Source organism: Oncorhynchus mykiss, chromosome 5 (genome assembly GCF_013265735.2).
Source record: "Oncorhynchus mykiss isolate Arlee chromosome 5, USDA_OmykA_1.1, whole genome shotgun sequence".
Lineage (NCBI taxonomy): Eukaryota > Metazoa > Chordata > Actinopteri > Salmoniformes > Salmonidae > Oncorhynchus > Oncorhynchus mykiss.
The window spans coordinates 43,366,290-43,380,073 of record NC_048569.1 but is presented as its reverse complement, the minus strand read 5'-3'; the positions used below and the strand labels follow the sequence as shown (position 1 = coordinate 43,380,073).

Sequence of the window (13,784 nt, the reverse complement as noted above, 5' to 3'; positions counted from 1 at the left end):
CTTGTGTCACTCCTGAAGTGTAATACGGTCAACCATCTTAGCCAAAAATACTGCATACTCGCCTGAGCAATGTCTTTGTACAACTTCAAATTCAAATAGAGGGATTTAACAAGATAAATCATATTTGGTTTCATGGCAGTTCTACAGCCTGCTTCTGAGGTATTTCCTGATCCTGTCCTTTTTGTATTGAATAACAGTAAGTGACTGAGATCGTGTGTTGCCATAGACACTCATACACTGTGATGCATAGCACTGAAACCCATTAAAGGAAACAGAAGCCTATAATTCCATTAAAAAGCTGAAAGGTCATGGATCATTGATGTGATACTGTAGGTTAGGAAATAGACATGTCCTTTTCCCCCTGAGTCTGTGTGTGTGTGTGTGTGTGTCTGGAATGCATGTTTTTCCTTAGGAAGGCTTAAACGTTCTGGGTCTCGGGTAGCTAGCTAATGAAAGGATTCTATGAAAGAGCTGGTCCCAGACTCCAAGTGGACCATAATTTCCCATGCTGCTGTTTAGCTAAGGAGTACAGTACACAACAGTGCTTTAGCCTTCACCCGTTCACCGCTCCAATGCCAGAATATGATTTAAAGACGGGCTTGGAAGGCGCCACACAGACTGAGACTACAGTAATTACAAAGAAAAGAGGTCAAATACATACAACTATAAATTGAATGTTATTAATACACAATCGTCTGATAGACAAAATGTAATGCAAACTTGGAATCCTTGGTATTGTTTTGCGAAAGAAAGAGAAAAAAAAGAGACGGGGTGGGGGGGGGGGGGGGGGGGGGGGGGCGGAGAGGAAAAGAGAGCGGGGTAGATAGAGGGGGAGGCATGGCGAGAAAGAGGAGGCGAAGACAAGAGGGGGAGAGATGGAGAGAGAGAGAATAAGGAGGAGGGAAAGTGAGGAAGAGGGAATGAAAATTAAAATGAATGAAAAGTGGTGTTTGGAAGGTGGAGCTGCTGATGAGATTAGAATGAGCTGGTCACCGAAACAAAGACAGACAGCACCAGGGAGCCAGGACTCAGTAGTGGCTCAGCTCTGTCTGACCAGAGCCTCCTGCCACACAGATGTCAGGGAATAATGGGCTTTGCATGCATGAACCCAACAGCCCAAATCCTGCAGTGGGAAGACCGTTTCTACGCCCACAAAACTCACACACCAGTTACACAACAATACACACAAGAACATAGAGGGAAGTTTCTCAATCTTAAGATCACATGCCTCTTCAGTTAAAATGCCATCGTTCACCAAATCTTAGTTTGATTCAGATTCCCCTTGACTGCATTTCCACTTTCCCAGAATGAAACTCCATAGAGATGAACCTGAATCTCTGAGAACGGCTAATAAGGCATTTCTACGGCATCTCAGTGGGTAAAACTGACCTCAGTATTGAATTAAAGAGGGATGTGGTGTTCTTCTGTGGGTAAATTAAACACTGCTTTCCATCATGCACAAATCTGCAATATTCTTTGATTTATCCATGATAGTAATCATCCCCGGCTGTGTTTGCCGTTTAAGGACAGCTACTGTACTTTAAAATGTCATAGAGCTTAGTGTTTGCCTGTGTTGGTGAAAAAGTATTTTTGGGGGGTAGATGTTCATCCAACAACGCAGTTTCTCCTCTGGAAAAATGTGTACTGTAGCGGGGGGGGGGGGGGGGGGGGGGGGGGGTTGAAAGGGTGTTCCCACCCCCTTGTTTTGGGGGTCAGATCATTTTTATGTAGGACTGAGAAGCTCGGTTCTGGCAACTTAAGAACATTATACCCCAAAATGATTATCAGGTACTAGCAATAAACATCACTTGTAGCCCAACTGATGCAGGAAAGTGCAAATTAATAGTCTGAAGCATGGGGTTGCCTATTGGGCTAATCATTAGTCAGATCCCAAATGTTATTTTAATTATTTATTATCCTATTGATGAATTTTACATTCCCAAAAAATTGCATATAAACAGTGAATATAATGTAGGCCTACCCGTTAGGGTAACTCACCAAACAGGGTAAGACTGCCTGTACTTCTCACAGAAATCACTTAATGTCAACATCCCCCCCCCCCCCCCATCATTTTTTAAGTCTCTCCCCAAATATTGCCGTTTTACCCCAAGTTACCTACAACTGACCCATGTTACATTTAGCCCCTCCCCCCTCATGGCGAATTGTGGAGCAGTAACGTGACATTGATGGACAGACAGAAACAAGTAGCCTAGATCGGTTACTGCTGAAGTTTGGGCAGGGTAGCCTAGTGGTTAGAGCGTTGGACTAGTAAACGGAAGGTTGCAAGTTCAAACCCCCGCGGTCGTTCTGCCCCTGAACAGGCCCACTGTTCCTAGGCAGTCATTGAAAATAAGAATTTGTTCTTAACTGACTTGCCTAGGTAAAAAAAAAGTATTATTGTGCTGCTAAAAACTCTGGGTTTAAAATGGTGCTGTTCGCACATATTTTAGGAGTTGAGAAATAAATAAAGTAGGTTGTGGAAAGTTGGGATTCCCCCTCTAACAAAGGGCAAATACAACTGCTTGTCATAATGCATGTTTCCCTCCCCATGACACACTTGAATGCTCCACAACAGGAATAGTTCACTCCCACAGAACACACAACAAGCTATGTAAATAGGTGAACTATTCCAGTGGTAATCAAAGTTGGGGTCGCGACATCTACTGGGGTCTGCAGTGGGGTCGCCAAATACATTTTTGTACCCAAAAAAAGAGTACAGGTTATTTATAGGGGACAAAACATTTGAGAAAGTTAATCTAAAACAATACTATTCTATTGAGTAAATGTATGGCTTTATTTTCTTAAATAAACCAATATATTTCTTAACATTCAATTCATTAGTTTATTTATGTAAAAAAAAAAAAAAAATCTACATTTACAGAGTTTAAAGATTGTGTCATTAGATTTGGGACGGGCTCGTGAGAATTGGCGGGAAAAAAATATGGGGGAAATGGGGTTCCCGCTGAATTAAAAAAAAAATACAACTGTGGTACTTTGTTACTCGTTTTGTTTTCAGAGGGGGAAAAAAATGTGGACTGCTCTAGCATCTTCAAAGAGTGCTTCGGCAGAAATATTTTTCCAAGTTACATATTTATTTGCCGTGACTAATGATTTTGCCGTGGCGTAACTACGTTGTAAGGAATATCCGCTTGGAAGCCATAGGAACTGTACAACCACACTTTGGATCTGCTCTCTGGATACTTGGCTCTCTGCCACTAATGGTTAAAAACCTCAACTTGAAAAAAAAAAAATCACATGACTTTTTGAAACTGTATTCCAAGACTCTAACAAAGCACAATTGCACAAGTTTCCTATAGCACTGGAAAGAAGACGCCACACACACATCAACAGATAAAACACAAAATTACAAGCTTGCATATTTATTGCACTACTTCTAAAATTGCCAAAGTAAAGTACATGGGATACTGTAAGTTAAGCGCATCGTTATAATCATTTTCCCAAATTTGGCATACTGTATATATATATATTTTTTTTTTTCAACCGTAGTGGTAAATACTGAATATCTCACGCAACACATCCTGCCTACGCTATTCAGTTTGCTATGTACAAAACAGCATTCATATTAAGTAGTCTATGAGGAAAGAATTGCAAGAGGATATATATATTTTTTCTCACAAAACAAAAACCACAATGACGAAAAGAGAGCACGCAATTAACAAGACCAGAACATGCTGGTTCAATAGGTCCCAATATCGAGGGAGAATGGAAGACAAAAGACAAGTAAAGTGGGCTTTCAAGTTGGTTATTATTATATTAATTAGAATATTTAACAATATAAAAAAGGGAAGCAAAAACAAAACTGCAAATACTGACATAACTTTGATGTTTTAAATCTCTAGCTAGGGTGGCAGATAGCCTAGTGGTTAAGCGCATTGGGCCAGTAACTGAAAGGTTGCTGGTTTGAATCCCCGAGACAACTAGGATAAAAATCTGTCAATGTGCCCTTGAGCAAGGCCCTTAACCCTAGTTGTCAATTTTTGTTGTTGCTAAAATTAAAAAACTTTGGGGATTTAGTTGTTTAATAAAAAGGTTCAGTCAACAATTCATTTACTAAATAATTCAAAGACAATGAAAAATATATACATTTTTAAAAAGGAGATCACTTTATGATACATGTGTGCCCTGAAAATGGTTTTCAAAAACAAGATTATATGCATCATGTGATTCCAGACTCATGTTAACTAACATTATATAATCACACATGACTCACTATAGCATTTAGTCATATCAAGCTGGTGAAGAAAAGTTGAAACCCTGAACCCAAACCCCAACAGGCTGGGCCTTGACACACATTAAAGTGTGTTCTTTCGTTTTATAATTTAACTATCAAGTTCTCTCAAGTGCCATTTTCTAAAAATAACCTTTACGTTTCAGTGTTTACTTATGCTAACCAACTTGAAGAGGATATCTGACATTAACATTCTGTGGCGTCTTCTATATGTGACAATTTCATTACTCACAAGTGTGCAAAATCGCTTAGGAGATCTGTTAAACAAACACGTTAGGGGAAAAAATGCACTCTTGGTTTCAAGATTGTCTGTCAATCAGAACATAAACAAAAAACGTAAACATTTTCTAAAAAAGTGACTTGTGCTGGGTACTACTGGATACAACGTATCCCTTTGATTGCACATCTCAGTTTTAAAGGGTAACTAGTGTTAACGATTGCAGTTTTGTGATTGCTCCGATCAACATGGTGTATCCTCATAAATATTCTCACCTAAATCCCCCCCCCCCCTTTAGTAAAACATTACCATGAAAGAAGTTGATATTTTCCTTAAGTCCAATGAGAAAGCCGCACAGAAAACGACAAGGGAAAAAACAAAGCCAATCCAGACCGAGTTACAACAACCAGACGTCAAAGAACCAACCCCTTCCTTAATCAGAACATGAAAGTAAAAAATAAAACCCATCTCAGCTACCTTTCCAAGGAGCAGATTAAAGTCCAAAATAGCACCAATCATCAGTGTCTCAGTTCCGTGGCAGCATCTCACTCACTTACCACAAGGAAACAATGCATTTCTACTATAGCTACTTCTATACATCACAGCGTACATGACTGTGTCTACACGTGGTTTTATACTAGTTTGCAACGTAAACATTCAAAACTTAAAATACTACATAAAAATAAAACATTTCAAAACAAAAAAGAATGAACTACCAAGCATTTAGTAATCTAAAATGGAAAAGGGGGGACTCTTAGCCTCAGTAAATACTTTAGAGTATGTAAATATTTGAGTTTTGAGAATGAGCAGAGGATTTTTGAGAGCTGAAGGGTGTGAATCACCTAAAGAGCTGAAGGATTAGGACTATCTGAGGTAAAATACCGAACCCAATGTTTGAATGGTTATGCGTCGAGGTGGAACCACTCCCGTTCAAGATTTAAACTCTGAATTGTTCGAAAAAGACTCTTAAAGAATGTCACTGTTAGTCTACACCTGTAGTTCATGAAGCATGTCACAAATAAACATTTGATTAGATTTTTTAAGTGTGTTTGTACAGACAAGGATATAAGTCTAGGCCTAACTACACACGGTGTTAAGCAGAGATCAATGCTGATGAGTGTGTGAGGTGAACAGAGCAGATAGAACTGAATGAGTGTTAAAACATGCATGGAGGATCCAGCAGCTGTTTCAACTGTGTTCTGTGGAAGAGTGGATGACATGCTGCTGCCTGTCAGTTACTGTACTCAGCCCCCCCAAAAAAGGGGCCACCGGTAGAGTTTGAAAACGCAGATGTTGGGCCTCTGCTCGCCTGGTTCCAAATCGGTTTGTGCCATCTTGCCGATGTCACGGAAGACAGCACAAACAGATCTCGGGACCAGGCTAGGTCTCAGATGTAGGAGACTCTGCTCAAGTGGGCCAGGTATCGGTGTTATTACTACATTCCTGAGTCTTTTCCTCTCCTTCCCGAAGTACAAAACATATCGTCAAGGCTTAGAGTCCCTTACAGGCTACTGTATATCAAACATGTTAATAAATCACAGATAAGCGAGAGAAGGTATGAAACTTCAGAGTCATCATGATCTCATCTATACCCCTACACACCAAAAAAAGTTAGACATGTTAACAAAAAAATATGAAACTAAAATATACAGATTTCATTTTTCCATTTGCTCTTTAGGGTGACAGTGTGGTGTTTCTTCCAGGAAGGAAGGGAAGGAATGGTGAGCCGTTTCGTTGCTGATCCCCTTTTGTCTGACTGGCAGTGACTTGCAGTCTTCTCTAAGAAAGGCAAATGTTAATTCAATGTTTTAGACATGATATATTGACTGCACATGTGAATACTGTATGTTGAGACTTGCCAAAAGACATATTCAAGAAGCATCTGTAAATGCAGCTAAAATGTAAGTAGAGATTTGGGGTCGGACAACACAATGCTAAGAAACCTTAACCATAATTTAGAGCAGGTTTCTCAGCATGTACAGTTGAAGTTGGAATTTTACATACACCTTAGCCAAATACATTTAAACTCAGTTTTTCACAATTCCTGACATTTAATCCTAGTTAGTTAGGCTCACCACTTTATTTTAAGAATGTGAAATGTTAGAATAAAAGTAGAGAGAATTATTTATTTCAGCTTTAATTTCTTTCATCACATTCCCAGGGGGTCAGAAGTTCACATCCAAATACTAATTGATTGTTAGCATTGCCTTTAAATTGTTTAACTTTGGTCTAACCTTTGGTCTAACCTTCCACAAGCTTCCACAATAAGTTGGGTGAATTTTGGCCCATTCCTCCTGACAGAGCTGCTGTAACTGAGTCAGCTTTGTAGGCCTCCTTGCTCGCACACACTTTTTCTGTTCTAGCCAAAAATTATCTTTAGGATTAAGGTCAGGGCTTTGTGATGGCCACTCAAATACCTCGACTTAGTTGTCCTTAAGACATTTTGCCACAACTTTGGAAGTATGCTTGGGGTTATTGCCCATTTGTAAGACCCATTTGCGACCAAACTTGAACTTCCTGACTGATGTCTTGAGATGTTGCTACAATATATTCACATCATTTTCCTGCTCCATGATGCCATCTATTTTGTGAAGTGCACCAGTCCCTCCTGCTGCAAAGCACCCCCACAAGATGATGCTGCCACCCCCGTGCTTCACGGTTGGGATGGTGTTCTTCGACTTACAAGCCTCATCCTTTTTCCTCCAAACATAACAATGGTCATTATGGCCGACCCGTTCAATTTTTGTTTCATCAGACCAGAGGACATTTTTACAAAAAGTACAATCTTTGTCCCCATGTGCAGTTGCAAACCGTAGTTCGGCTTTTTTTATGGCTGTTTTGGAGCAGTGGCTTCTTCCTTGCTGAGCGGCTTTTCAGGTTATGTCGATATGGGACTCCTTTTACTGAGGATATAGATACTTTTGTACCCGTTTCCTCCAGCATCTTCACAAGGTCCTTTGCTGTTGTTCTGGGATTGATTTGCACATTTCGCACCAAAGTACGTTCATCTCTAGGAGACAGAATGCATCTCCTTCCTGAGTGGTCTGACGGCTGCATGGTCCCATGGTGTTTATACTTACGTACTATTGTACAGATGAACGTGGTACCTTCAGGCGTTTGGAAATTGCTCCCAAGGATGAACCAGACTTGTGGAGGTCTACATTTTTTCACCCTGAGGTCTTGGCTGATTTATTTTGATTTTCCCATGATGCACTGAGTTTGAAGGTAGGCCCTTGAAATACATCCACAGGTACACCTCCAATTGACTCGAATGATGTCAATTAGCAAACCAGAAGCTTCTAAAGCAAACACTTAATTTTCTGGAATTTTCCAAGTAGTTTAAAGGCACAGTCAACTTAGTGTATGTAAACACCTAACCAGCTGGAAATGTGATACAGTGTGATATAAGTGATATATAAGTGAAATAATCTGTCTGTAAACAATTGTTGGAAAAATTGCTTGTGTCATGCACAATGTAGATGTCCTAACCGATAAGCAAAAATATAGTTTGTTAAGACATTTGTGGAGTGGTTGAAAAACAAGTTAATGGACTCCAACCTAAGTGTATGTAAACTTCCGACTTCAACTGTATGTCAGCAGCTATTATTAGCTTATGACATCTTTACAGACCAATAAATACTACAGTAGCCCTGCACTGTCATTCATTAAGGGACTTGGCTGTCTGACATAATTATGACGCAGAAGTTCTTACCTCAGAGGATTCATCATAGCCTGTGTTCATTTCAGTTTGAGGGTTAAGCTGATACCTAAGACCAAGAGAGACAAGCATGAAATACAACTGTTTGATGAATAACAGGAGTTAGTCTGTATTACAGTACAGAAAGTAGGCCAGGCCACCTGTTTAAAGCATAAAGACTGTCCTTTCCACTTCCCTGACTGCAGCTTGAAACGCATCCAGGCCGCACCAGTCAAACGAGGTCAAATTTACCCCCAGCGTCGGTCCACCGTACTGAGCCTGACTCAAACCCACTTGACCCCTACAGGCAGCCTTGAGCTAGCAGAGATTTACAGGATACAGACAGTGTCCTGCTTGAGACACTGCCCTACAGAGTCTGTAGACACAGCTCCAGCCCATTGACCTATAACCCCAGTCCTGCTCCACTAGCACAACAGCCGAGAAGAAGGGAGGTTAGCCTAGCCAGATATTGTAGCAAGCTGAGCAGCCTAGAAGGATCTTAGAAGTACAGACAGGAACAGCTCTCTAGCTCCAGTCCTGTACTACATCATGGGAGGGAGGGAGGTAGCCTAGCGAGCAGCCTTGCAGGGTCAGTGATGCATCAGAGCCTTGGATTTACATTAGCCAGAGCACTGTTCAATGCTGAGCAGCAGTGACGATACTGTACCGGCTAAAGCTGTGATTGGAATACAGCTACCGGTATACTGCTGCTGCGCACTGATTGGATAAGGGTATCACTGGTATCATTACAGCATCTAAATTGGTGCTGGTTTAGTGTGATGCTGTGATTTGGTTATAAATTCCTTCCGCGATTGGTTAGATTAGGAAATGATGTGACCGTTATAAAACTGGGCATGGATTATTTAAGGTATGGCCAATACTCCTCCCCTTTAGACTTGACACAGATACTTTTCTCAATGTTATGAGGTGTGATTAAACCTGCAACATATATCAAAGCAATATCCTGATAGCTGTGTATCTTTAGTTGGGTGGGCTGGTGAAAATTGAGAAAAAAATAAATATTGAAAAAGACGGCATGGCCGGTGATCCTTGGGCGTGTTTAGATTTTTGAGCAATTTCTCTGTTTTGCTAATCGATAAACAATTTTTCAAGCACAAGCCAACTGCTTATGAGACTTGTGCTAAATTTTCTATAATGCCTTGCTACAAAAAGTTGGTTATTAGTCGTGGATGTGCATGGTTCTGGTTACATTTGTAACAAAAAGCGCATTTTCATAGACAGACTTGAAAGCCAAGTCAGTAATTATTGCAAAAAAAGCAGGTTAAACAATGTTTTTATAAGATAAATAATTAGTGGGTTTTACGTTTGAAGGCTTATATTTAACCTAGCTGTAATTTGACAACCCCTGATTTATAATTGGATTATTCCCGACTGTTTGAAATGCAGTGTATTGTCCTTTACTTGTGCAACAATGTAGACAGAAAGTTAATCGCCCCCAAAAACATGTAGATAAGATTTTAAGGCCATATCGCCCAGCCCTACATAGGGCTATAGGTCTAATTGGTAGTAGCCTACAACTGCAACGTTTAGTTTAGGACATTAAATGTACTGCAGGATGAAAACATGGCTACTATAGCAGTGGGTATTATATTTTGAGTTAGAAATCTAGGGAGAGAAATGTCAACGTTTTCCTACTTCATATTCATCATCTCCAGCACATCCCCAACATCTCTATGTTTTGTAGTAAAAAGGAGAGAGGAAGATACGTTTCCCAATGACATCAGCGTGTATCATGTGATTTTAACCAATGATGAGTAGGCATTGCCTACTAATTGTCTGGTATTTGGCTGATGTCACCCGAAACACTTCTTCCTCTATCCTTTTTTTATGTTGGGGAGGTGCTGGAGATGATGAATAGGAAGGTGAACATTTTTGCTAATTTCCTTTCATGTCGATAAGGCTTAAGCAGACAGGCCGTTAATTAAATATGGAGCCAGACATTTGACCTGCAGCATTTTAATTCACTGGACATTTGAGAAATGCATTGGGTGCATAAACTGATTAAGGTATCCACCCACTGTGCTCATAATGATAGAAACCACATTTAGATTATGGTTATTCATATGAACATGCAAGTCGAGGATGCAACGATGTGTGGTACTTCTTACCAAATTCTGATGCCAACTTTTAAGATTTTTGAATAACTGTCCACATTTACTTTTTCCCCAGCCAACAAGAGTAACCAACAGCAAAATCACTAGCCTATGTCAATCTACTTTCCACCATATTAGACAAGTTTACCTATTATATTGGTCAGTTTATCGCGAAAGAACTAGACTATTCCAAACAGACGTTGGGACAGCTGTGGGACGATAGATCCCAAATTCATTCAACCAGTGGGCATAGACAATATACAACAAAAATAAAAATAATGAGTCTGATGCAACAGATCAAAACTTTAAGCTGAAAATGTTGGAACTCATTTCTTCACATTATAAACGCAGCAGGAAAACACATTTGTTAAAAGCGCACCGCACTTGCGAGCGGTTTTATGTTGACAGAGATGAAAATATCTGTTAAGACATTTAGAAAGTGGGGAGGTCTAATATACAAAAACTAGCATGGGTTGCTATATGACTAGGATTGTGCCTTTGGCTACTGGACAATGAAAGAAAGTTTTAATAAAATAAGTGCCTCCATGGATATGGTCTGATTTTGGCTAGGCTACTTTGAAGCAAGGTAAGACATGCCTCATAATATGTAGTAAAATGTTCAAGTTTCAAACAATTAAGTATATGTTTTCAAAATGCATACTGCCTCCAGCTCATTGCAAAGTGGTGTGTGACGCGCTGATGAAGCCTGCCTTTTGTTGCTTATGCATTCGCTGTTTGGGATGCTGATGCAGATTTTTCGCTTAAAGGCTCTGTACGCATGTGATAAATAAGATACATAATGAATATACTGTATATGCACACACACACAACAATATAATTCCACTAAATTATGCAAATTACCCATAGACCGATAAGCATTACCAGTCAAATGTATTTCCATCAATGAATAGGCTAAAAAGCATTATTTTGCTATGGAATTGTTTCTTCTCCTGGACAATTGGCCGGCGCCAATTTTATTTTGCGGTTTTTCTATTTATTTTATCTGCCAAACGCCGCCTATTACCAGTTAACAATACCCTGAGACTGAGAACAAGAAAAAGCAGTGTGTGATGAGACAGACAACACACCAGGGTGACAAACAAAATGGCCAGAACAGAGTTACAGTCACAGCGCTAAACTGTATCTCTAGTGGTGTGTTTACATTTCTTTTAAACATGAGCTGGTTGAATGAAAACGAGGACCACGTCTCGCCAGTCACTGGTACCGAAATGGTTGAGAAACGCGGCACTGTAGTGCCGATGTTGTGTCAGCACTAATGTCTGTGTCTAAGTAGGGTGTGTATGGGGCTTGAGTTGGCAGCGCGCACAGTGATGTGGATAAAATGTCAGGGCCGAATTCTTGTCCCAGTCTGCTACTCAAGGCACATCATTAAAAAAAAAGTGTAATTCATGCATGCAGTCAATGACAGTGTACATAAAATAAGCCGCATCTCAATGCACAGTAATGTGCCATGCAGTCAGAGCTTATCAAATGTATTTGTGCAGACAAAGCATGACTCCATCGGTCTTTGTGTCTAAATATAGATCCACGCAATCCCCGAATTAGCAGCTGCCTAGATACCAAATGAAAATAGCAATGCTGCTGCTAAACGTAACACACGCTGGATTCTATGGGTTGAAAGCATAATCTAAAAGACCTCATATTAAACTCTGGACATCGAAGCCAGTTTCATTGCTTATTTCCCCCCACCCACACATCAGGTGGGCGCAATTCATTAGCAGATAGAACAGAAAACCATCAGGCTCCGAACCTCGTAGGACAAGAGAGGAATAACCCTGGTCTAAAGGATAGAGCTTGCGTCAAGCAAATTGCAGTGGTCTTACTAGCCTCTCAAAACACAGGGGTTACTATAGTGTAGCTAATGTTAGCTTGCTAGTTTAGCACACCGTCTACGGCTGATAGCGGTGGCTCGCGCGGTATGACAGTGCAGCACAAATTCCATGCCAGTTTGGCAACTCGCTAGATAACCCACATCGTTAGAGTCGCTAACTAACATACAACATACCATTATAATTCGATGTCGCTACTTACGGACTGAAGCCCCGATCCGCTAGCAAATTCTCGTTCGCTAGCCAGCTAGCGGGGGCTGGGCTAGCTCGCGCTGCTGAAGTTCCAATTTTACTGCAACCGTGCTGCATTCGCGTAGGTATAAAATCACATGCAAACTTGCGGGGAGAGAACCCCATTACAAGCCTACCTTAACCAGACTGCCACCGTCTTTAATTAGCTACCTAGCTATATTGTATAACAATTAGCTAATTCTGACGGTTGAGTGCCCGGGGCCAGGCCCCCCATTACAGCCAGTCCGCGGTAACTCAAGGTCCCCCTCTGTCTAGGAGCCAGTTTCTCCAATCAGAGTGAAGGCTAGCGGAGCCAACCTCTAAACATTGAGGGGATTCAATTATTTGGCCCGTGTTACTCCGGTGGGAGGAGTTTGCGCTGGGTGAAAAGTGATTGCATTCGTTTTGGACCTGGGCTTCCTCCCGGGCTTAAGCCATAGTTACACGTGGTCTGTAGTTGTAAGGCCATGTGGATGTACTGCCAAACTCTCTAAAACAACGTTGCAGGCGGCTTATGGTAGAGAAAGGAACATTCAATTCTCTGGCAACAGCTCTGGTGGACATTTCTGCAGTCAGCATGCCAATTGCACGCTCCCTCAAAACTTAAGACATCTGTGGCATTGTCCTGTGTGACAAAACTGCACATTTTAAAGTGGCCTTGTATTGTCCCCAGCAAAAGGTTTACCTGTGTAATGATCATGCTGTTTAATCAGCTTCTTGATATGTCACACCTGTTAGGTGGATGGATTATCTTGGCAAAGGAGAAATGCTCACTAACAGGGATGTATGCAAATTTGTGCACAATAACAATATTATTTTTATGTGTATGGACATTTTCTGGGATCATTTTATTTTAGCTCATGAAACATGGGACCAACACTTTACATGTTGGGTTTATATTTTTGTTCAGTGTATTTTATGGAAAAGTGGTGCATGTTTCTGAACAATAAAATGCACCATGCTGCCTTGTTGACAACATGACCGAGTGGCGCAGAAAACTCTTCGATTTGAGAAGGGCACTCCAGGTGTCGCTCCTCCCTCACTGCTTTTGGCCGTTATGCCACAGGCCATAGACCGGTGCACCGCGGTTCAGTTTAATCGAACTCACTCAGTAGGTGCAACTCGATCTCGTTTGCAGCACATATGATACCTGCATGCAATGGGTGGTGGCTGCAGATAACACGGATCTGGTTTCCCTTAAACATCCACTATCAGGGGAAGCTCTACGACTTCTTACATGCAGGATAATGCAGTAGTTTGGGGGTGCAGGGGAAAAAAATATGCCTGCACTGAAGAGGTCTATATTTGTCTTCTAATACAGGGCTAGTAAAGGCCCATTGCACTACTGTTGTTAATGCATTTAAACTAAAACGTATTTGAGTGTTTACCAGCATTTGTAACTTCAGTCTAATAATTATCTGTACAA

At 40.9% G+C, this 13,784-nt stretch overlaps 1 long non-coding RNA gene across 1 annotated transcript; it reads right to left on the bottom strand.

The window, feature by feature from the left end:
* Positions 1 to 2,976: 2,976 nt before the first annotated feature.
* Positions 2,977 to 12,654, bottom strand: LOC110523901. Its single transcript, XR_002473505.2, has 3 exons — positions 12,330 to 12,654; positions 8,179 to 8,233; positions 2,977 to 6,245 (listed from the first exon to the last, which is right to left on the bottom strand). It is a non-coding gene; the product is annotated as an uncharacterized LOC110523901 (long non-coding RNA).
* Positions 12,655 to 13,784: the final 1,130 nt, after the last annotated feature.